Source organism: Uranotaenia lowii, chromosome 3, assembly GCF_029784155.1.
Source record: "Uranotaenia lowii strain MFRU-FL chromosome 3, ASM2978415v1, whole genome shotgun sequence".
NCBI lineage: Eukaryota > Metazoa > Arthropoda > Insecta > Diptera > Culicidae > Uranotaenia > Uranotaenia lowii.
In genome coordinates, this window is record NC_073693.1 from 265,508,887 (window position 1) to 265,534,291 (window position 25,405).

At 36.5% G+C, this 25,405-nt stretch overlaps 1 protein-coding gene across 8 annotated transcripts in view; it reads left to right on the plus strand.

The window, feature by feature from the left end:
• LOC129751152 (TLD domain-containing protein 2) overlaps positions 1 to 25,405 on the plus strand; it is a 637,530-nt gene that overhangs the window by 291,706 nt on the left and 320,419 nt on the right. The gene's annotated exons all lie outside the window — the stretch shown is intronic.

Consider the following 25,405-nt stretch of genomic DNA (forward strand, 5'->3'; position numbering starts at 1 on the left):
CACGAGCTAGGAAAGCCATTTGGAAACTGTCACTACGAACGTCAAATGGAGAGGGTTTTATAGGTTTGCGGTTTCAATAATAAACTAACTGTTGGGATCGATATCAAACCATACCACATTTTGCCTCTTGCCAGGACAGGGTAAGCACGGATCAGGACTTAATTTAGTCGTAAGCCAACAAAGAGGAAGAACATGTCCGGAGGAAATTGATGGAACAATTTTAATTAACTCAATCAAAAAACGGGTAGGTACCTACTGACGGACAGGGTCACGTTTATTAAATTGATAGCAGTACATAATGAAATATCGATTGAACACTAAATGTAAGAATTATGACTGGAGCTAGGAATTATGAAGATATGATTACTTTGAACAACAATTCATACACAATCGGACGTCTCCTACGGGTTTGGTTATTTATTTTACAAAAAACAGGTTCTGTAAAGATTTTTTTTTTCGAAAATCGATATATTTTTCCACTGAACTTTGTTAATAATTGATTTGATCATCGAAATTCGTAGATCTTCATAAAAAATCTCCATGTTTTAATATTCGCTAAATAAGAGCCGAGCAAACTGTAACGTCTGTTTTTGCCGACAACGACGTTGCGCAAAAGTATCCATCGTTTAATGTTAAGTTGGTTTAAATTCAGCTTAGGGATGCATGATGGGTCAAGGAGACCCTTTCTCCCATCCTTCGGGTAGTGGTCATATCACCTCTTGTCTTACAACTCCGATTCCCTACCTCCCTTAGAAGCCTTAAAGGGTGTTCCACGATGAAATTGCCACACACTAAATAGATTCGCAAAATTCGAGTTTTTATCCGATTGCCATCAAATTTTCAGGGATTAAAAAATAACTTTTAAACTTTATTTTATCATTTTACTCGTATTATATTTACAATCTATACGCCAGGCCATAAGATTCTGCACAACTTGTGAATCACCGTTTTTTGCATGTAAACCCATACTTTCTTCAGTTTCTCGACTGTCTTCACTACCTTAGGACGTTGGGCCTTCAGGAAAGGAAGTAGACACTTCTGGAGGCACTCTTTCATGTACACCTGTCCGTTCATCGTGTCTTGGGTCACGAAAGGTGCACTCCGCTTCCCACACGTGCAGATGGCTTGAAACTAGGAATTTATTCGCAAATTTGGACATCTTCTGAGTGCGGACATGCTTCGGAACGTTGAACTTATCATGGGCCATGAAAAACAGATTGCCGGGGATCTGTTTGAAGTCGGCCTTCACATATGTTTTGTCGTCCATGATTCAGCATTCAACTTTCGGCAGCATGTTGAGATACAACTTCCTGGCACGGGTTTTCCCGGACTTGTTTTGCTTCTCGTCGCAATTAGGGGCCTTTTGTACCTTGAACACACCGTGACACCGTGGAATTCGCAATTCCCAACCTTTTAGCGATGGAAAGATGCGAGAGATTCTTTTTCGCGTGATGAATGCGCAAGATTATATTACGTACGAGCTGTTCTTTCGACTCCATTTTCGCGAGTTTTGATCACAGGACTTTAAAACTTGCAGGATGTAAACAATGCACTATGGACTAAATCAACCAAATTTTCATTAAATTTTACTCAACGGTTAAAAAGTTATAGTAATTACAGAGTGTGGCAATTTCTTCGTGGAGACCCTTTGGGCCGCCTCCGAACAAATGACCGTACGTAGTACATTTTTCCAGCACAGCCTCTCACACAAAGACACCTGGAGATCGACGTACCAAACGCAATCACAGTTCGACCACATTTTGATAGACAGCCGGCACTTCTCGGACATCATCGACGTCAGATCCTTTCGAGGAGCAAACATCGAGTCAGACCACTATCTGGTGTTGGTGAAAATGCGCCCAAAACTCTTCGTAATGAACAACATACATACGCAATCGCTTGAAGCAGCGCTGCCGGCAGAGGGCGAGCTGGACGAAGCCCCTTTTGAGGGCTGTTGGAATACCATCAAGACAGTGCCATCAACAGTGTTGCGGAGAACGTTATCAGGCTATGGAACGTATACCACGGAACGACTGGTTCGACGAGGAGTGTAGGAGGGTGATGGACGTTCTCGTGCGGTCGGCAGTAGTGCAAAGAAGCATCCGTCGAAACGTGGAAAATGACCGACAGCGTAGTAGAACGAGTTCGAATTTCCCATTAGAAAAGCGTCGCCTGGAGGAGCAGGAGCTCGAGGAGCTGGGGCAGCTGCATCAGGCCCAAAAAAACACAAAAGTTCTATCAGAGACTCAAAGCATCCTGCGAAGACTTCGTGCCTTAAGCCGAAATGTGCCGAGTTAAGGTTCCTGACGGACATTCTTGAGGTGATCAAAAGGTGGAAGCAGCACTTCGATGAACACCTGAACGGCGCATATGCTGGAGATCAAGACAGTGGTGGGAGGTACATCCCCGGCGTAGCCGACGAATCGGCTGGGAAGGATGACATCGCTGCTGAACTCATCAAAATGGGCCCAAAAAGTTGATCGATTGCCTACACCGGTTGATGGTCCGGATCTGGGACACAGAACAGCTACCGGAGAAATAGAAGGAGGGGTTAATATGCCCCATCTACAAGAAGGTCGACAAATTGAATGCCATAAAAAAAGGCAAGGGAAGTCATCAGGCCGGCTTCACAGAGGGACGGTCTACGACGGATCAGATCTTCACACTACGGCTAGTCCTCAAAAAATGCCGTGAACACCAAGTTCCTACGCACCATCTGTTCATCGACATCAAAACTGCATACGACACGATAGATCCTAACGAGCTATGGAAAATCATGGACGAGAACGGCTTTTTCGGGAAGCTAACTAGACTGATCGAGGTGACGGTGGATGGAACGCAGTGCTGTGTGTGAATTTCGGGTGAATTGTCGAGTTCATCCGAATCGCGTAGGGGGCTTCGACAAGGAGATGGTCTATTCTGCATGATGTTCAACGTGGCGTGTTATTCGACGAGCAGAGGGCGAAATGCGGGGCACGATTTTCAACAGATCCAGTCAAACAATCTGCTTTGCCAATGACATTGGTGTAGTCGGAAGATCATCTGCGGCGGTGAAGGAGATCTACCGCAAACTGAAACGCGAAACCGGAAGGTATGGGTTAATGATTAATACGTCCAAGACGAAATATATACTGGTGGATCCGAGATCAGCGGAACCCGCTTGCCCAGTAATAACAAATTCACGATCGACGGCGAGGAGCTGGAAATAGTCAAAGACATTTTCTATCTCGGCTCACTGGTGAACGCAGATGCCTTGTCCACAAGCAACTGCGGTCGAGAAGACTTATAGTGTTTTCGTTTATTGGCAGTGGCAACCTAGTTACCCACGAGTTTTGCCCTAACTGCTGTTATTATGTTCGGTTATTCATTCAGAAGTCCACTAGTTTTGCCCGAGTTTTGAACCTCAAGCAGGCGGTTGCACCCCGTAAACGTTGTCAGTGTTGGGGGCAAACATAAGGGTGAGTATAGCAACCATATATTTGCATCGTCCCGGGTAACGATTCTGTTCGTTTATTCAGAAAAAGTTTTGCCCCGCGCTAGTGGAGAAAAACGAAAACGGCATTAGCCCTTGCACGAAGTGTAACCTGTACATGACGTTCATTAGGCCGGTTGTCCTCTACGGGCTCGTGACATGGATATTGCTCGGGGAGGACCTGCAACGAGTGTTAAAAACCATCTTTGGCGGCGTGCAAGAGAACAGAGTGTGGAGACGAATGATGAACCACAAGCTCACGCGACTGTTCGGCGAACCCAGTATCGAGAACGTGGTAAAGACTGACCGGATACGCTGGGCAAGACATGTTGCGAGAATGCCGGACGACTGTCTTGCAAAATAGGTGTTCGCTACAAATCCGGTAGGACCGAGACGAGCAGAGGCGTAACGAGCGAAGTGGTTAGACCAAGTGGAGCGTGATCTGGCGAATGTGGTAATTCCGAGAAATAGAACGGTTGCAATGGACACAATGATTTTTAGGAATTATGATTACCAAGTTATATCGTGAGATGGAAAACTATGTTTATAACTAACACAGGAAGAGAGCTAGAGAAACTCTTTATGGGGAATTCCGTGGCTGGTCGCCCAGGATGGATCGATGTCATCGGCAAAACAGTGAGGAGTGGATACATTACTTCAAATAGCTCTTAGACCGGCGTATCCATGTGATCGGAGACCTGGCACCAGGCTTACTGATATTCGCTTCGTTTGCCTCAAAATTTCCAATCGCTGCCGACGCAACCACAGTCACGACGCTGTTTGTCATTTACTCGCAAACGAATCAAAACATTCAACTGAAGAGTGCCGTCTTAGAGAACTATGAACGATGATTTGTCGTTCTGTTTGTGGAGCCTAGCGTTTCTTGTTGATTTTCTCCTCCCGAACTTCAGTAATTGTTTACTCTAGCAATAATTTGCTTCACGACTGAATCAATTCGTAAGTTGAATCGGCGCGAGTTGATGACGATGCTGTTGATTTATGTCCAGACTTAGACCTTTAAGGAAGAATGCTACTAGGGATCAATTCCCGGGATAAAGACTAAGACCCATTTTTGATACATAACTAACACAACTTGAGAGGAAAATAAGCCAATTTTGGTATTGATTTGTATTTTGGGCATTTTTTGCGTTCCTATAATTAAATCGTTTTGCTTCATGAAGCGTTCACGGCGAAGCATGATCGTGAGCGAGTCGAGTAGATGTCGAATAATTTGATGTTTTCATTGAGAGCGAATGATGATTGTTTGATGGTTACCGATAATAACTCAAAAAATTATTGATCACTAATGAGGGGAAGAAAAAAAAACTAGGTATGCGTCGTTCAATGCTGAAAAGCGTCGTTTGTAAAGAAAACAAACTTTCTATGTTGAAGAGTTAGCTCGTTGGTGACTAGGATGGGGGTAAAAAATTATTCTGAACGAAGATCAGCAACCTTGCCTGACACCCTAAAAAAGCGGGTTCAAGATGGTCAGATTAGACAAAGGCCAATGTGAGAGTTACAACGAGAAGCCCTACGAGAGAACGTCCACCCAAAGGGCATTAGGGTGAGGGTAAAAATTTTCGTGGTCAAGATATCGAGAGTACGTATATGCGGACCCATAACGAGCTTGCTGGACTAGGCAAAAACGTAATAATCTTAATTTGAAACGAATTTCAGCAACAAAGTGGGTGTGGTTCAAGTTCAAGCTTAAGTTCTAAATAGATAAAGGCGAGAAGGTAAGAGTAGGGCCCTTGACTATGAGGTGAGTAAGTACCACAACAAAACAAGAAGTGTGGACTGCACTGGTCGATCACTGGTCGATTCGCCTCAAGGAGAATCCGCTCAAAACCAAAACCAGAGATAGTTGGTCTATAAGATGACCATCTTCCGGCAACCTAAAGTCTGTTATCCTAAAACGAAGATCAGCCAAAGGTTGTTTGCATTCAAGGAAGTTAGGCAGAGAAGCTTTTGTGACACATTGAAAAGGAGGTGGACGTAACATAAGTAACTGATCTCTATCACAAAGCACTAAATGGTTCCAATAAGTTGTCAATTGTTCCAATCTGATTGTAATAGGGGTGACCAACAAGTTCGTCACCCAATCAAACAGCAGAGAAGGCTTCGCCAGGGTGAGAACAAGAGAAAAAAATCAGCAAACTAATACCGTATTTGTTTATGTCGAATGTTGCACTAGTGTTGCACTGGTGCACCACTAGGTGCTGTCAAACTGTTTGTTTATTCGGACATTGTTACACTGGTTTTGACCTGGTGTTGCACTGCCATCAGGCGGTAGTGCCCCGAAAATTTTGTCAGTGTTGCGAGAGAGCGTGTGAGTGAGCGAGGTAGCAATACATTGGCGACGGTTTGTGTTTGTTTTTATCGGGTACGGTGGAGCACTGAACGAGGGGAGAAAACAAATACGGTATTAGGGAGCGCGCTAAACTAACTCCAGATGGTTAGATCCTTTCCCAAACAACAAAAAGTATTAGGGAGCGCGCTAAACTAACTCCAGATGGTTAGATCCTTTCCCAAACAACAAAAAGAAGAAGAAGAAACAATATCGTTTCGTGTTTAAAATTTGAGCCTATACATACAGTTTGTACCCAACAAACACTCGGAACCATACAAAGGCCAATACTCAAGGGTCACCAGAGGGTATTGAACCATCTCGGAGGCAGCAAGCTTGGAAGCAGAAGTCATTCCTTCCTCCGTATTATGTTGGAGAAAAACTATTGCCATGGAAGTAGATGTAGACAGGTAGATCACCATGGTCTACAAGGAGCAGCTTCAATCCGAGTAGAGTGCGTTTGATCAGAAGGATTAAGCTTTAAAGCTAAGGCTTGATCTTTAGCGTTGCACACTGCGTGCCATGGAAGGATTATTCCACCTCCAAGGAGTATTCCAGAAGTGTCGTTCCTTAAGAGTGAAGCTGTTTGCACTGCCATTGAAAACTTTTGGGGTAGAGTGGCTCTTGAAGCTGGCAAATCATTTGGTTCGGCGTAGAAAGACATCGAAATGCTGAAAGCCGACCCTGCCGCGTCAATACAAATGTTGCACCCTCTTTTCGCTGACATTTGGGATACTGCTACATTCCCGGTCGACTGGATGCAAGGTATCCTCGTAAAAGTCCCGAAGAAAGGAGACCTGACAGAGTACGGTAACTGCTGTGGCATAACGTTATTCTGTACAACCCTTAAAGTACTCTGCAAAGTGATCCTGAACAGGATTCAGGAGCGAATCGACGCTATACTCCGACGGCAACAAGCTTTATTTCGATTTGGACGATCATGTGTGGACCACAGTACAACGCTACGAATAATACTGGGACAAATCAACGAATTCCAGGGCTTTCTTCTGCTGGTGTTCGTTGATTTGGAAAAAGCATTCGACCGACTTAACCAAAGAAACATCTGGGCGACTCTAAGGCGACGAGGAGTTCCAGAGAAACTAGTCCGTCTCATCGAAGCACAGCACGAGGCATTTCCGTGCAAGGTCTTGCACGACGGTCCGATCTTGCCCGATCCAATCCCGGTAACTGCTGGAGTGAGACAGGGATGTATCTTATCACCGCTACTTTTCTAATAGTAATGGATGAGATTCTGACTGGATCGATTGACTGTGCACCGAAACGAGGATCGCCGTGGAATCTTCCAACAATGGAGCAACTAAACGACCTTGACCTGGCAGACGATATTGTTTTACTCGTCCAAACACAACCGGATATGCAGAGCAAACTCGACGACCTCACCGAAAGCTCCAAGGCAGCAGGTCTAAAAGTCAATGTCGGAAAGACCAAGTCGATGGAGAACAACACAGGAAATCTCTCCAGTTTCATGGTAGCTGGGCAGCAAGTTGAGAAAATTAAGTGCTTCCAGCATTTTGGTAGCCAGATAACGCCTGATGCTGGTACCAAGAGAGACATCGAAACCCGGATCAGAAATGCTCGATTTGCATTTGCGAGTCTCCAGAACATCTGGCGCTCACGTTAGATATCTCTGACGTGGGCAGACGCTCTGGGCACACGATGCGAAGAGATGAGAACGAGATTTGCAGAGAGGCGCTTGAATGAAATCCAGAAGGACATCGAAGAAGAGGCAGACCCAGAAATACGTGGCGGCGAAGCCTAGCCGCCGAAAAACGAACTGTCGACGATTGTCTTGACTGCGACCAAGTGAAGACGCTAGCTCTGGATCGTTAACAGTAGAGGTCATTTACCACAACCCTATGCACCGCAGGATCCCCGCGGGAACATTAAGTAAGTAGAATTTTTTTTTTGTTTCGATTATAGTCGTTTTAACATCTTCATGTCATTCGCGACTTATACCAACGATGAAGTTGGCGGACAAGTCATTGAAAATAAGTTAAAAGAAAGAAAGACATCTCCCCTGTCTTTGCAAATTAGTTCCTTGATGAGCTCAAGGTTAGAATAGAATTTTCCACCTAAGAGATAAAAAAAAAGATTCCTCAATTTAATCTGCAAAATAGGAGTTCGCTACTGTTAACTAGTCCATTGTTTTCTTAGATTTTAGCTTTTCACTTTCCGCTTTTCATGATTATAGTGAAACTCATTTAAATGGAGTTAAAATCAATGCTCAAGAAACCGGATTGTACCAGTAAATCGATTTCAAAATTACCTCAACAAAGTGACGCGCTGCATTCGTTATCTTCTGCCAACAAGCGAAAGTTGTTCTTATCAGTGCTACAGTTTGACAAAACGGTCTGTCGTCCCAAGTGGGTATTTTGCTGCTGCAATAGTTCTACCAACCAAAGCCAGCAGCCATCATTCACAAACGATTGGTTGAAAGCTAAGGAAGGGTAGGTGTTCCGGTTGCTGCAGCTGCTTCAATTCACCGGAAGTGCAACTCAATTTCACACACATTCCTTTGTGTCAATCAATGTGCGCATTTGCTCGCTGCCACGCTCTAAGGCGGATTTGCCCTTACATAGACGATGACGACGATATGAGTAGTGAGGGGTACCTTCCGAATCAACTGGCGTTAGCGGAAAGGAATCGATTCCATTTTGACTTTGATGCATCCATGTATGCAGAATGCCCATCATCATCGGTTGCGAGATAGAGTGTGTCGATTTCAAACATCTTTTGAATAAAAACTACACAAAAAGTGGATAGTTGAGGAATAGTCTGACAACACAAAATTTGAACAGCAACTTGAAAGTGGAGATTTTAAACTAAATTTTAATTTTTTTTCTTTGAACAATCGCCAACATAATTTATGACACGTATCAAGTCGACATCGACATCGACACCGAAGTCTAAACTGAAAACGCATTCCGCTCGTTGCTGCAAGTTACATTGCCTTACATTTTTTCCCCCTTCTGAATTTCCAGTTATCGGCCTTTCTTTGTCTGACTGGAACCGAGAAGCTGTCTTTTTTGGAAGATTGATTGCTACTACACTGGATTGTGGGCGCTTTACATCGTAGAACAGAACTGGGAGGTGAGGAATCGATTAGGGTACTCAAAACTTTTAAGGATATTGAGTCAATTATGAGAGTTTCTGTTTCAGAAATGTTGTTTAGCTAAATTTGAGTTTTTAACCTTTAAATTATGTTTGTATTGTTTATTTTTGAATTGTTCTTTTGAACTTGTTGAACTCGTTTCACTTGAACATACTCAGAAGTAATCAAGAATTATTTCAATTTTTTAACAGTTTTTTTCACATAAACTTTAAGTCTTCTGAAATCTACAATAAACAAATCGCCTGCGCCTAAATCTTAAGTTGCTCATCGTAAATTGGGTGAGCACACTAGGCTCATCGAACTGCCTGTAATGTTATTAATTTTCTGCCAAGCTATATTCCCCATCTTTCATCGACCGATTTCTTGGGCTCGGATTTGGCTTCCCTCCCTTCGGATCGAAAGATATTAAAAATGATGTGTATGTTAATGGCTTGAAAGTAAAGCGAACGTTACTAGAACCGGAGCAAGAGGGGTGTATGTGTGCCTGGATGGATGTACGTGTGCCCCTGCCAGTGTCGTAGTCTGACAGGTGGATGATGACGATGATCGACTTCGGCTGAGACAGCTTGGATTTTGCATATCATTTTCCACCCCGATTAGCTTCCGAATGCGATACCCCCGACGATATACGGAGCTGTGATGGATGAAGGAAATCGAGCAATCCCAGTTTCCGAGAAGCTCATTTTGGAATGTTTCCCTTTGCCGGTTTACCGATAATGAAATGTGCCGCCATACAACTTATACCTATCATATCGGTTTCGTCCTTGGTGCGTCAATTTGTGGTTTAAACTTAATTAATTAATCTTTTTTTTCCTGATTCAAGGTAGTCAAGGGATTTAAAATTGTTGTGGTAGAAACTTAGGATTCTTACATGTAAGTAGAGCTGTCAACATTTGAGAAGAGTTCTAAAGCTTGAATCAGTCTTCGAAAAAAAAAGTTAAAAATAGTCAAACATCAAACCCATAAAAAGTTACTTGACACTGAAAACATAACCTAAAATCATAACCTAAGTAGAAAACAGCAAATTAAAAACCCTGAAGCAAACACAAATATCGTCTAAACTTGAATCGGATACAAGCAAACAAGGTAATTTCAAAATCATTAAAGATGATTTAAGATTACTAATTTTAATAGCAACGTCGCACTAATTGCTACAAGGTTGTAATTTCCTAAAACTATTTTTTTAAAAGGCCATTCGGAATAAGGGGGTGGTTATTTTCATTGCAACTTTCGTTGCTCAATCGTGCTGCTATCGTAAAGGGGGCGGATATTGAGGTGGAATGTATTAGATTCCAAATAAATAAAAGTCAGCTAGAAATTTACAATCTCATATCAAAACTTTCTAAATCAACGTAGTCAAAAACATAAGAATTTCGAAGAAAAAAATTCAAACGTTTAATGGTGAACTAGATTTCAGTTTCAATTTCAGTTCAGTTTCAGTTCAGATTCAGTTCAGATTCAGTTCAGTTTCAGTTCAGTTTCAGTTCAGTTTCAGTTTCAGTTTCAATTTCAGTTTCATTTTCAGATTCAGTTCAGTTTCAGTTTCAGTTTCAGTTTCAGTTTCAGATTCAGTTTTAGTTTCAGTTTCAGTTTCAGTTTCAGTTTCAGTTTCAGTTTCAGTTTCAGTTTCAGTTTCAGTTTCAGTTTCAGTTTCAGTTTCAGTTTCAGTTTCAGTTTCAGTTTCAGTTTCAGTTTCAGTTTCAGTTTCAGTTTCAGTTTCAGTTTCAGTTTCAGTTTCAGTTTCAGTTTCAGTTTCAGTTTCAGTTTCAGTTTCAGTTTCAGTTTCAGTTTCAGTTTCAGTTTCAGTTTCAGTTTCAGTTTCAGTTTCAGTTTCAGTTTCAGTTTCAGTTTCAGTTTCAGTTTCAGTTTCAGTTTCAGTTTCAGTTTCAGTTTCAGTTTCAGTTTCAGTTTCAGTTTCAGTTTCAGTTTCAGTTTCAGTTTCAGTTTCAGTTTCAGTTCAGTTTCAGTTCAGTTTCAGTTCAGTTTCAGTTCAGTTTCAGTTCAGTTTCAGTTCAGTTTCAGTTCAGTTTCAGTTCAGTTTCAGTTCAGTTTCAGTTCAGTTTCAGTTCAGTTTCAGTTCAGTTTCAGTTCAGTTTCAGTTCAGTTTCAGTTCAGTTTCAGTTCAGTTTCAGTTCAGTTTCAGTTCAGTTTCAGTTCAGTTTCAGTTCAGTTTCAGTTCAGTTTCAGTTCAGTTTCAGTTCAGTTTCAGTTCAGTTTCAGTTCAGTTTCAGTTCAGTTTCAGTTCAGTTTCAGTTCAGTTTCAGTTCAGTTTCAGTTCAGTTTCAGTTCAGTTTCAGTTCAGTTTCAGTTCAGTTTCAGTTCAGTTTCAGTTCAGTTTCAGTTCAGTTTCAGTTCAGTTTCAGTTCAGTTTCAGTTCAGTTTCAGTTCAGTTTCAGTTCAGTTTCAGTTCAGTTTCAGTTCAGTTTCAGTTCAGTTTCAGTTCAGTTTCAGTTCAGTTTCAGTTCAGTTTCAGTTCAGTTTCAGTTCAGTTTCAGTTCAGTTTCAGTTCAGTTTCAGTTCAGTTTCAGTTCAGTTTCAGTTCAGTTTCAGTTCAGTTTCAGTTCAGTTTCAGTTCAGTTTCAGTTCAGTTTCAGTTCAGTTTCAGTTCAGTTTCAGTTCAGTTTCAGTTCAGTTTCAGTTCAGTTTCAGTTCAGTTTCAGTTCAGTTTCAGTTCAGTTTCAGTTCAGTTTCAGTTCAGTTTCAGTTCAGTTTCAGTTCAGTTTCAGTTCAGTTTCAGTTCAGTTTCAGTTCAGTTTCAGTTCAGTTTCAGTTCAGTTTCAGTTCAGTTTCAGTTCAGTTTCAGTTCAGTTTCAGTTCAGTTTCAGTTCAGTTTCAGTTCAGTTTCAGTTCAGTTTCAGTTCAGTTTCAGTTCAGTTTCAGTTCAGTTTCAGTTCAGTTTCAGTTCAGTTTCAGTTCAGTTTCAGTTCAGTTTCAGTTCAGTTTCAGTTCAGTTTCAGTTCAGTTTCAGATTAGTTTCAGTTCAGTTTCAGTTCAGTTTCAGTTCAGTTTCAGTTCAGTTTCAGTTCAGTTTCAGTTCAGTTTCAGTTCAGTTTCAGTTCAGTTTCAGTTCAGTTTCAGTTCAGTTTCAGTTCAGTTTCAGTTCAGTTTCAGTTCAGTTTCAGTTCAGTTTCAGTTCAGTTTCAGTTCAGTTTCAGTTCAGTTTCAGTTCAGTTTCAGTTCAGTTTCAGTTCAGTTTCAGTTCAGTTTCAGTTCAGTTTCAGTTCAGTTTCAGTTCAGTTTCAGTTCAGTTTCAGTTCAGTTTCAGTTCAGTTTCAGTTCTGTTTCAGATCAGTTTCAGTTCAGTTTCAGTTCAGTTTCAGTTCAGTTTCAGTTCAGTTTCAGTTCAGTTTCAGTTCAGTTTCAGTTCAGTTTCAGTTCAGTTTCAGTTCAGTTTCAGTTCAGTTTCAGTTCAGTTTCAGTTCAGTTTCAGTTCAGTTTCAGTTCAGTTTCAGTTCAGTTTCAGTTCAGTTTCAGTTCAGTTTCAGTTCAGTTTCAGTTCAGTTTCAGTTCAGTTTCAGTTCAGTTTCAGTTCAGTTTCAGTTCAGTTTCAGTTCAGTTTCAGTTCAGTTTCAGTTCAGTTTCAGTTCAGTTTCAGTTCAGTTTCAGTTCAGTTTCAGTTCAGTTTAAGTTCAGTTTCAGTTCTGTTTAAGTTCAGTTTCAGTTCAGTTTCAGTTCAGTTTCAGTTCAGTTTCAGTTCAGTTTCAGTTCAGTTTCAGTTCAGTTTCAGTTCAGTTTCAGTTCAGTTTCAGTTCAGTTTCAGTTCAGTTTCAGTTCAGTTTAATTCTAGTTTAAGTTTTCTTTTGGTTTTTTTCGTAAGTTGATTAGTTTAGTTATCAGGAGAATAGGACATTCGGGGTTAGTTTGTTTTTTTTATTTTTTTTTTAAATGCTGATTGTTTTCAAAATATTCTATCAATTGATAGGTATTCTAATGTTTTTTCAAGCCTTTATGAAACATACACAGCCTTCACCAAAGTCTTCTCATTTTTTTTTAAAACCCCGTAAAATACAGCATCCAACAAGTCGATGGAATCCGCATGGAGTCAATCATTATTCATTGCTGTGGCAACCTGTAATAGTTCGTCTGGCCAAAAAACACTCTGTCTGAGAGTTCCGTCTAGTCAGTTGGCAAAATGTCAAATAAAATAAGGTAGGCAGCAAAAAAAAAAAACAACACGGCTAGCCAAACCTCCGGATTGTAGCATCAAGCCAACTAATGTCCGGTTCGAATAAATCAATGCTGAAGGGTGCAAGATTATTGCTTTCATTCTTACTAGAAGCGGGATTGTCTCTTTGGACAGATTCTGAAGGTTGAGGTGTTCTTCAATGGATTTTGGCTGCCATTGCAAACTGCACAGGGCAGGTCAACTTTAATAAATTTAAATCAACGCCGCACCACGCAGTGATATGGCTTGATTAAGTTGGTTTCGCCTTCTAGGGAGCTCGTTGCTACCGACTTACACGCACTCAATTTACATGGGGACAGGTTGGAGTTGCTATCAGCTTCTTGCAATAACTTAAATCGATCCTCAGCTCGATGAGTGGAAAATGAAAAAAAAAAAAGGAAATGGATCGCTTTAAATAAGAAGGTTATTGGCCTTGGCTTTGTGCCTTTTTTTCATATGAAAAACTTTCAATTACGGCTCAATCTTTAAAACGAGTTTTTCTGTAACTTTTTTAATCTGGTGAAAATGAAGATCTAGAACTTAAAATATTCGTGAACAATTCACTACATGAATGACACATTCCATTGAGAAATGTGTCTCTAAAAATTCCAACTACCAATAATGTCAGCAACTCACTGCAAAATCTCGACTAAACACTAAATATACTCCATTCTTGGTTTAACGATGCATCGGTATCATCAAATGGCGTAGTCTAGGCTGCAGGGTAAGAGGTAAGGGGATATTGTTTACATCTTTTTGCGGCTAGCAGCGACTTAGGATGCTCTAGGTTAGGTCATTTCGTTTCCGTAATTTCCTGGTGAAATATGATTCGAGCGACGAGACGTTTCGGCTGGCGTAAAACGTTGATGACAGCAGGTATTTCAGGCGAGAAAATGCCACAGCGCTGAGTAGAATATGGGCAACGAATGTCTTACTGAGTTCACTCGGTTTGAATCGATCCAGTGAAAGGGCACCTTTTTGTAATGTTTTTTATTATTACACCCAAAATTCAGCCTTTACTCCTATTATGAGTTCTAGATATAACAGCGTAATTGGCATAAGAAACATGGAAAACATGAATGTTAACTTTATCTTTCAGCAAAATTAAATTAAAACTTTCCTTGCGACAAGTTCTGAAACGACCTTATATTTAAGGATTTTTTTCTGTGAAATTGCATTGAACAAACTACTACAGAAAGAACAAAAAAAATACGAGAAAATTTATTGCATTGACTCAAACGATCTCTAAACTACCCTGCCGCTTTTGATTGAGTGATATGATCCTTGCTTAATGAACACACTTGTTTGGAATCGTGCCCCTATTGACCCATGTTGTGTTATGATAAATATCGCGGCAAATTTTCAAACGCTTGTTCTATGCTTGAAGTGGACAAGTCGATCGTGATTGGAGCAATTTGTTAGCAAAACACAACATTCATCCCTCCGGGGGGGTTGTATTTAGTTTCGGTTCACCAAAACCGTGTGTCTAGCTCAGCTCAGCAAATCATCCCCTCAGGGCCAAAAACCACCCAAAATCGGAGTGCAAAATCGGCTGTAAATCTTCGACTGTGACTTTAATTAAATTATTGGGGGCTGGTTGGTTTTGATTTCGGCGCCTGATTGCCATTTTCAGCCGTTGAGATATTTATCCGAAATTGGTGACCTCTGGTTGAATATGGAACAAATGTAGCAAAAAACATTGCCTTCTTATTAGAATTTCATGCCAATAAAAGAATTCTTACAACCAATTTTAGGTTTCAAATTTTTAAATTTTAGTTACGTCCCAGAAATTTGAATATAACACCAAGAATTGTGAATATAAGGTTTTGACTGCTGAACTTTCTGGCGTCAAGCGTACAGAATCATGAACAATTAACGTTCAATTGGAAATAACAGCTTATTTTTACGATTATTTTACTTTGAACTCTGAACTCTAAGCTCTAAATTGGTGTCGTTCATATTATCACGTCATCCATCATGACAACACACCTTAACAGCAAACGATCCGCTAAGCAACCTCAAGCTCATCCGAGTGCGCTGTACGAGAACCCAACTCAGTATGACTAGAACGGTTCGTCATCCCATGTCTGGCTTGTTGATCTTGAAATTCTTGTTCTACATTCATGGAACAGTTTGTTACTAGAAAAAAAATACAGCACGAGATACTTGAGCAGGTAGACTGGAACCGCTCTCTTAGAACTTAACTTGAAAACGGTGAATGGGTTAATCCGCACACTTTTCATGCAAGGGCTAGGCTCACATGGTGAGAAAATTTAGTTTGTCATATAACTTCAAATTTTGAACTTATGATCCGGAAAACATTTCACAGTTCTGTATAATTTTTTTAGCATATTTTTAAGTCAAAGTTCAAATAATAACATTTTTTATATAAATACTTGTTGATGCCGGTGTGCTTTGCTTGCCGGTGATGGAAATTTAACAAAACAGATCAATTCTTTTTATCTAAAATATTCTATTTTGGATTCAAAACCTGTCCTAAAATTAGTTTTCCAATCATTATCTTGTATCTAAAGTATAAGACTCTGTATTTATTAACACATAAGTTCCTAAATTTCGGCCACAACTAATGTTTTACTTGTATAAAAGCCAAAAGCCAAAATTGATTCCATTTGCTTGTTCACTTTCCAAGTCATTAAAAATAAAATTATGAGAATCCCCCTGTTTAATAATTAAGAAAACTTTTCTCGTACCCCAATCCCTTCTATTGGAAGTTTACTTGATCATTTCTCGAGTTATTATTGAAAAGTATGTGTGCACCCCGCTTCGCTCCTTTTTCAAACTCCCCACTGAAAAGAAAGGAGGAGTTTCAAATTCTCCATTTTCATATGCTATCCTTTGACAAATTTGAGCAGTTTTTCTTAAAATTTTATCGAATTATGCCAAAATTGTATGAGAGCCCCCCTCTTGCCTCTTCATACCCCCACTGGAGGGTTCCCGAATAAGCATAGAAAAATTTCTCCATCCCAAAAACCCATTTGCTCGATTATTTCATCAGTTCTACAAAAATTGTATGGGAGCCCCCTACTCCTTTATGTTTCTCTAATGGAAGGTTGGAAGAGCATAACAACACCATCTTGGGAACATTTCATTCACCCAAATACCTCGCATGCCATATTCGATTCCCCTTGCTTGATCAATTATCGAGCATTTCCAAAATTTGTATGGGCACCTTCCCTCTTCCTATCCTCCCAATGCAAATCGGAAATAGTTGCAAAATCAAGGAACCTTTTTTCATATCCATTTCCATAGAAATATATCCTCCAAGCCAATTTTGTTCCATTTGCTCGAATAGTTATCGATTTATTAAAAAAAATGTATGGAAGCCGCCTCCCCCACTTTCTTTCTCCCCACTGAAAGAAGGAAGGGGTCTCAAAAAACAATGAAACATTTCTCATATTCAATACCCTTGCATGTTTAACCTGGAACCATTTGCTTGACTAATTCTCGAGCTTTGTAAAGAATTGTAAGAGAGTCCTCCTCCCCCCTTAATATCTCCCTACTGTAAAAAGAAAGAAGTACCAAATTTTCCTATTAATATTTTTCGCAGCCAAATCCCTTGCCATGTCGAATTTGGTACCATTTGCTTGAATGGTTTTCAAATCATGCAAACATTTCTTTTTTGCTTCGAAAACCCCCTCCCACTTCCAGTAAGAGGGAGGGGTCTCAAAATATAATGGGAACCTTCCAAAAGCACCCAGCTGTCAAGTTTAGAGAAAATTGTTTCAGTCTATAGGAAACAGACAGACAGAAATCCATTTTTATTTGTAAAGACCTACAAAAAAAATTGGAATTTTAAATCCGAATTTATAATCTTACTTGAATCATGAATTGGTTAATGAATTTAGGCAAATCCGAGTATTTATTCACAATAGAGTCTCTCAGAGCAAAAGAAGATTAAGTGTATTAAAGCTACCTTCAAGAAAACATTTATTTTTTAAACGTTGAAGCTAACGTTCGTACCAAAAATGATAAGGTTGCCAGAATTTTTCTTGTACTCTTCAAAGCCAGACAAATCCGAGCAATTTTATCTACAATCTTGGCATAAGCCAGGCATTTGATTTCAAAACTTTCAACTTAATTTGGAGCAATATCCAGGCAAATTCGGTCAAATAAATCTTCTTCAACACAAATAAAGAGAAAGAACAATTGAATTTTTTTTTCTTTCATAGAAACGCATCAACAGAGTTCAAGTTATACTCTCAAGGCTTCCAAAAAACCGTTCATTATTATTTAGATAATTTTTGTAATTTCTGTAAATTTTGTGAATTTTGTAAATTTTGTGAATTTTGTAAATTTTGTAAAATTTGTAAATTTGTAAATTTTGCAAATTTTGTCAATTTTGTAATTTTATAAATTTGGAAAATTTTGTAAATTTTGTCAATTTTGTAAATTTAGTAAATTAAGTAAATTTTGTTAATTTTGTAAAATTTGTAATTTTGTAATTCTGTAAATTTTCTAAATTTTGTAAATTTTGTAAATTTTGTAAATATAGTAAATTTTGTAAATTTTGTAAATTTTGTTAATTTTGTAAAATTTGTAAATTTGTAAGTTTTGCAAATTTTGTCAATTTTGTAATTTTATAAATTTGGAAAATTTTGTCAATTTTGTAAATTTAGTAAATTAAGTAAATTTTGTTAATTTTGTAAAATTTGTAATTTTGTAATTCTGTAAATTTTCTTAATTTTGTAAATTTTGTAAATTAAGTAAATTTTGTAAATTTTGTAAATATTGTAAATTTTGTAAATTTTGTAAATTTTGTAAATTTTGTAAATTTTGCAAATTTTGTAAATTTTGTAAATTTTGTAAATTTTGTAAATTTTGTAAATTTTTTAAATTTTGTAAATTTTGTAAATTTTGTAAATTTTGTAAATTTTGTAAATATTGTAAATATTGTAAATTTTGTAAATTTTGTAAATTTTGTAAATTTTGTAAATTTTGTAAATTTTGTAAATTTTGTAAATTTTGTAAATTTTGTAAATTTTGTAAATTTTGTAAATTTTGTAAATTTTGTAAATTTTGTAAATTTTGTAAATTTTGTAAATTTTGTAAATTTTGTAAATTTGTAAATTTTGTAAATTTTGTAAATTTTGTAAATTTCGAAAATCTACTAAATTTTGTAAAATTCGAAAATTCAGTAAATTTTGTAATTTTTGTCATTTTTTATAGTTTTTGGAATTTTTGTAATTTTTGTAATTTTTTTTTTATTTTTGTAATTTTTGTAATTTTTGTAATTTTTGTATTTTTTCAAATTTTTATAATTTTTGTAATTTTTGTAATTTTTGTTTTTTTTTTGTAATTTTTGTAATTTTTGTAATTTTTGTAATTTTTGTAATTTTTGTAATTTTTGTTATTTTTGTAATTTTTGTAATTTTTGTAATTTTTGTAATTTTTTGTCTTTTTTGTCATTTTTGTCGTTTTTGTAATTTTTTGTCTTTTTTGTTATTATTGTAATTTTTGTCATTTTTGTAATTTTTGTCATTTTTGTCATTTTTGTCATTTTTGTCATTTTTGTCATTTTTGTCATTTTTGTCATTTTTGTCATTTTTGTCATTTTTGTAATTTTTGTAATTTTTGTAATTTTTGTCATTTTTGTCATTTTCGTCATTTTTGTAATTTTTGTCATTTTTGTCATTTTGTAATTTTTGTAATTTTTGTTATTTTTGTCATTTTTGTCATTTTTGTCATTTTTGTCATTTTTGTCATTTTTGTCATTTTTGTCATTTTTGTCATTTTTGTCATTTTTGTCATTTTTGTCATTTTTGTCATTTTTGTCATTTTTGTCATTTTTGTCATTTTTGTCATTTTTGTCATTTTTGTCATTTTTGTCATTTTTGTCATTTTTGTCATTTTTGTCATTTTTGTCATTTTTGTCATTTTTGTCATTTTTGTCATTTTTGTCATTTTTGTCATTTTTGTCATTTTTGTCATTTTTGTCATTTTTGTCATTTTTGTCATTTTTGTCATTTTTGTCATTTTTGTCATTTTTGTCATTTTTGTCATTTTTGTCATTTTTGTCATTTTTGTCATTTTTGTCATTTTTGTCATTTTTGTCATTTTTGTCATTTTTGTCATTTTTGTCATTTTTGTCATTTTTGTCATTTTTGTCATTTTTGTCATTTTTGTCATTTTTGTCATTTTTGTCATTTTTGTCATTTTTGTCATTTTTGTCATTTTTGTCATTTTTGTCATTTTTGTCATTTTTGTCATTTTTGTCATTTTTGTCATTTTTGTCATTTTTGTCATTTTTGTCATTTTTGTCATTTTTGTCATTTTTGTCATTTTTGTCATTTTTGTCATTTTTGTCATTTTTGTCATTTTTGTCATTTTTGTCATTTTTGTCATTTTTGTCATTTTTGTCATTTTTGTCGTTTTTGTCATGATTGTCATTTTTTTGTTATTTTTTTCAATTTTGTCATTTTTGTCGTTTTTGCCATTTTTGTTATTTTTGTCATTTTTGTCATTTTTGTCATTTTTGTCATTTTTGTCATTTTTGTAATTTTTGTAATTTTTGTAATTTTTGTAATTTTTGTCATTTTTGTTATTTTTGTCATTTTTGTCATTTTTGTCATTTTTGTCATTTTTGTCATTTTTGTCATTTTTGTCATTTTTGTCATTTTTGTCTTTTTTGTCATTTTTGTCATTTTTGTCATTTTTGTCATTTTTGTCATTTTTGTCATTTTTTTCATTTTTGTCATGTTTGTCATTTTTGCCATTTTTGTTATTTTTGTCATTTTTGTCATTTTTGTCATTTTTGACATTTTTGTCATTTTTGTCATTTTTATCATTTTTGTCATTTTTGTCATTTTTGTCATTTTTGTCATTTTTGTCATTTTTGTCATTTTTGTCATTTTTGTCGTTTTTTTTAATTTTGTGATTTGTGTATTTTTTTTATTTTTGTCATTTTTGACATTTATGTCATTTTTGTAAAGTTCGATCGTTTGATATTTTTTTTATTTTGCTGGTTTTTGTCAATTTAAGAAGTCAATATTGTCCTTTAAATTGTTTTAAGAAATTTGTCACGGTCGCCAAATGAGAAATATAGAAAAAAAATCCAAGAGAAATGAGAGCCAAACCCATTCTACAATTGTTTCAAATAAATTCTTCAACTTTGTTTTTGCAATGACTGATCAAAAACTAGCTCAACGGATTACAAAAACAATCATCCGAATTAACCTCGACATCCATTCCCTTTGGAGTCTGACCGTGATCGGGTTCGCCAAAAGTTGAACGTACTTTTTCCAAAAGGTAACTGTCCAGCAGCATTGAAAAGCCGAAAAGCTTGCAAACCAAACTTGCACAAAAAATCAACTAGGTTAAACGAATAGACAACCCAAAACTAACGATAAAAAATGGCAGCACCAAACACCTATTGGGAAAGCTAGTAATATTTCAATCGTCATTACCCAACGATTAACGTCGCTGCATGATTGCTGCTGGGCTTAACGTTGCTTTGCGGTTGTCCATTGAGGAAAAAGGGTGCCTGCCCCAAAGTTTATTGAACCATAATTGGATTTGTAACGTGAAACAATGCTACGGTCGATGGATTAACCGTTTTGACGATTGATCAGCATCGATCAATCGAGGGGCCGCATTTCATGGCCAATTTCGTGAGTGTCCAAACCGCAACAAATGGCGACATTCTTTGGTTGAAACCGTTATGTGCTAAATAGTTGATCCATGACTTAAGGGATTGTGGTATGGAAAAATACCTTATTTATCAACCAATCTGATTGAAAAAAAAATTGAAAGTTATCACTGGAAGTTTAGTTGAGTTCTGACTATTAGAACGGAGTTTTGAATAACGGATACAATAATTTTTGTCAAAATAGTCGACGATCGTAATTTTTCAATTTCGTTCACAACTGATAGTAATTTTTTTACGACCGCAATGAAAAGGAAAACAAAAAAAAAGTAAAAACAGCTGTTTTCCGGAACCCCAAAATCTAATCCGTTTATTACAATTCTAGAAGCAAACAGCAATTAGTCGTTTATCTTGAATCGCCGCCGGAGATTGCCGTCTCCAACTGTTGAGTCCAAAGCAGCATTTGAACTGGGACATACATATGTCCGCCCGATAAGATCATCCGTTTTACATCAGCTGTGTGTTGATTCATGAAACTTCGACTTCCAAATAAACTAAAACCAACCACACTAAAAAGCCATTAAAAAGCCATCAAAATGCCCTTCCGTGAAGGTCAACCGCAATTATCAACAACCGGATCTTGAAGAAGATGGAGGGTGGAGGAAGTTTGCGAACGTTTAGAACTGACCAGCTCACCCACCTCAGCCGGTCTGCGGTTTTGGGGGCGCATCGAGATTTGAATTTTTGGCGGCAGATTTAAGTAGGTATCTGCCTTTTTTATGCTTCAGGAAGTGAACTGGAACACCAATTTATGGAGCGGTTGTTTACCATTACATTGGAGCAATAGCATGAAGGAGTTCTTCTTTTTTTTTGCGGTGGAATCAATCAAAACAGATGCTAAATAATATAAAATGGTTAATTGTTTGTTTTTTTTGTATTTTATATTTATATTTTGAAGGTTACCCGTACCCGAAAAAAATCCTTTTACAGAAAAAGAAATTATTAAAAGTATCCACTAAAACCACAATATTTTTGAACCCTTATCCATCCCTGACATTTTACCCGTTACAGTTCCTGGTGTGTCAATTTGACTCTCCTTGTTAAAACCAATATATCTCTCTTGTATTGCAGCGCTGATGTAACTACACCACTAGAATCGGTATGAAATTTAGTTTCTGATTAATATAAAGCTGAGATATAGAAAAAAGTTCGAAAAACAGCTACCTTTGAAAATTCGTCAAAAGTTCAGTGTTTCGTATTTTGAAAATCTAAAGATGCGAAAATTGACCAAATTTCGTCAAATTTTCAAAATTTATCTGGCATGACTTACACAATTTTGACGGTTCATTGATTGAAAAGTACGATTCAACACCACTTTTGAACATTTTTTTGTGGAAGCTTCTAACTTCTGCTGCGTATAGCTTCTGCTTTCTTGGACACTAAGTGAAATTCAGCTGATATTCAGACTTTTTCCGAAGAGTGTGTTTTAGGATAACGAGGCTTCCAAAATTATAAATTTTGTAAAAATCGGTTGAGATACGAGAGAGATATAATGGTGCTAAGCGAGAAGTGTCAAATTGACAATCAAGGCCTGATTATTTAGGAGTTTTTTTTTTGGGCTTTCAGGGTGCGTACGCAGAAAAAAAACTATGGATAATTCAAATGGACTAACATGAAAAAAAAATGATATTTGAATGAAAAAATTGTATGGAAATTGTCTCTTCCAACTCATGGTTGAAATGATAAACTGGAGGAAATGTGTGAACTGATAGTTTTCCTGACAAGGATAAATATGTTCGCTCTTTATCATTTTGATTACATTCGTTGGAAAGTGTTTAAAATATGACAGTTTGGATGAATACATCCAAAATTGAAATTCTCTTAGAACAACAAACTTAATATTTAAAATTGTAGTTGATAATTTTATTTTGTCTGTTGAGTTCAGAATTTCAAATTTTTTGGGGTCAGCATTTGAAATTTTACACACTTTTTTAAAGATGTTTTGTGCGAGCTTGTACGTCTGTTCTCTGTGAGCAATATTACATAATTTTTTTTAGGTATTTAAGTTGCGATCATTGAAATAAAATTGTCTGGATAAGTTTTTTGAAAGAATAGAAATTTGCAAAACGTTTAAAAAGTATTTTACAGAATGAACCAAGTTTTTTGCAGACGTTCTCAAATTCTTATTTCAACTGCAAAAAACGCTCACAAAATCTTTTTAAGAAAAAAATCTCTGGTTTTGACAAAGATATTCTTGAATTCTGTGATTAAACCTACAATTCTGTGACGGTTTTCTGTGTCGCTTTTTCTATGAAGTTCATTAGGAAATCATGAAAAATATCAACAAATTGAAAACTGGTTACAGTTTTAATAGAAAAAAAATCCATTTGTTTCAGGATGATTTGTCAATCGTTGTCCCCTAACCCATCGTTCCACAGTCTGACTTAAGTTGTCAATATTCAAGCTGTTTTTTCAACATTTTCCCAAAAATATTACTGAATCATGTTAATTGGATTGTTTACTGATGGAATAAGGCTTTTTACGATATTTTTTGCTTAAAATATGTATCTTACAACAGTTTTAATTTTTCCGTTTTTTTGCACTGTAACTGTGCTTATTTTTAACCAAAACCTTAAGATTCCTCCAACGGTAAATAAGGTTTTATGTCAGAACAAAATTCTTTTTCGTATCGGTTTTCTTTATGAAAACGTTTGTTGGACAATTTTGACACCCAGATTTTGGAAGCAATTCATTGAGTGGAGGCAATATACACACATATTTTTAACTTCAGGCTTTAGCGATAAGAATTGTACAAATTGGACGATATTCAACACCTTATTCGTACATCCTGAAAGTATGCGAGTTTGCGGATTGTTTTCTCAAATATGGAAAACTTTTTATCATATCCGATTCATACTGACTTTAAGTCACCATTTTTACGATCGTTTACTTAGTTGGTAGGAATTGCGATTCGCATTAACATTGTTAACGATATAAACTACCATTTCTAATCCGATTTTATGTTTACTGAGCCGTATATTTAACATAAAATTTGGGAAAAGTCCGGCTCGGATTTCATTGGAAAAGCCCGGATTTGGCCCAAGTTTATTCTCATTCTCAAATAAAGCTTTAAGAAAACAAATTGTGTTGTAAACTTATCTTATTCATGCGTCCAAAACAAAATTGTTTGAGCAAGTTTCATAAAAATAAGGTTTTATGAAAGCCTGAAATACGGTTTAAAAGCTGCTGATAAATGTTGATAAAAAAATTGTTTCAAGTTTTTTTTCCTTGTTTTTTGATGAGTAATTTCTAGGTTTTGACCAAATTTGCCCGAGTATTTCCCAGATTTTTGTCCACTATTTTGAAATCAAATTTATCAGGCTTTTAGGTAAAATAGACCGGATTAGTCCGGCCCGGATATAAGCTGAAAAAAATCTGGCAATCTTGGTTTACACACTTGTTTGCACATTGTGCAATCGGTATAAGGTTTTGAGAGCCGATTGTGTCAATTAAGAAAATTGTTTTGTAGACATGTCACTGTAAATTTTTACAACAAACGACGTATTTGGGACTCCACTGCTAGATCAGAATGCGATCCAAATTTCACTGAAATGTTTTGGTAAAGAAATAATATTTCATGGGGGTTTCCTTTTTGATTTTTACTGAATAATTCCCAGGTTTGGCCCAAATTCACCTAGATTTTTCCAGGAAAGCGGGAAAAAAATTTCGTATGAAATGCCTAAATATTGCTAAATTTTTAGACAAAATAAAATGGAATTGCCTGACCTGGATACGTGTGGGATAAATTCTTGCAAGCTTGTTTTTTTATTCCAGGCATGCTGTAGTAGACTGAGTCGATTTGGGGTCATTTTTGAATTTTTCAAACCCTGGGGTCTTAAAAGCTTTGTATTGGTCCAACATTCATCCATGATTTTTTGCAGAATTTTTAAGACACGTTTACATGAGTAAATTTGCACTTTTAGGTTTGTATAAGAAAATTGATTATTTATACTGAAAAATCAACATCACTTTTGTTTCTTCTGTGGAACCGAACCTGCTTATAGTTTTTGTGCCAATTTATAAATTCTCTAAAGGAAATTTTCCGCTGAACAACTTTGTTGAATATGATAACTTCGTATCATTTTAGACAAAAAAGTTAATAGCTGTTTAACAGGTGTATGTCTATTGGCAATGATAAACAATAAATTCAATTGACAACACTGCTTGCGCCCCGTGAAGTATTGCATGAAAAGTAGTCATGCCATACCTCGCTAGGCACCCAGAAGTGGTGTCAATTGAATTTAATTTTTATCGATGCCAAACAACATACACCTGTTAAACAGCTAATAATTTGTTTGTCTAATAAGATACGAAGTAACGATCTTCGGCAAAGTTGCTCAGCGGCAAATTTCCTTTACAGAATTTATAATTTGGCACAAAAACCATAAGCAAGCACGGTTGCACAGACAAAACAAAAATGGTGATGAAAATATTCAATTTTTCCATACAAACCTAAAAGTGCAAATTTTCTCATGTAAATGTCACTTAAAAAATTCTGCAAATAATCATGGATGAGTTTTTGGACCAAAACAAAGCTTTTAAGAACCCAGGGTTTGAGAAATTAAAAAATGACCCCAAATCGACTCAGTCTAATGCTGTAGTGTGCAATTTAAACCTAGCAAAGA